Genomic DNA, 304 nt, shown 5'->3' with positions numbered 1-304 from the left:
CGCTCCACCACCGCCGCCGACACCCTGCACCCTCCCTCGGCCCGCTCCACCGCCGCCGCCGACACCCGCACCCTCCCCCACTTTTTGAAGATATTTTTAAATAACACATTTGATGATATTTTCAAATAAGAAATTTGATGATATCTTCAAATAACAAATTTGATGATATTTTCAATTAAAAATAAAAAAACAAATTTGATGATATTTTCAAAAAAAAATTGATGATATTTGATGATATCTTCTATTCTAGTCCTCATGAAAATAACAAATTTGATAAAAAACAAATTATTAGATGCAACAAGAA

This window comes from Triticum dicoccoides, chromosome 7B, assembly GCF_002162155.2.
Source record: "Triticum dicoccoides isolate Atlit2015 ecotype Zavitan chromosome 7B, WEW_v2.0, whole genome shotgun sequence".
NCBI lineage: Eukaryota > Viridiplantae > Streptophyta > Magnoliopsida > Poales > Poaceae > Triticum > Triticum dicoccoides.
Note: the sequence above shows the minus strand (reverse complement) of the source record.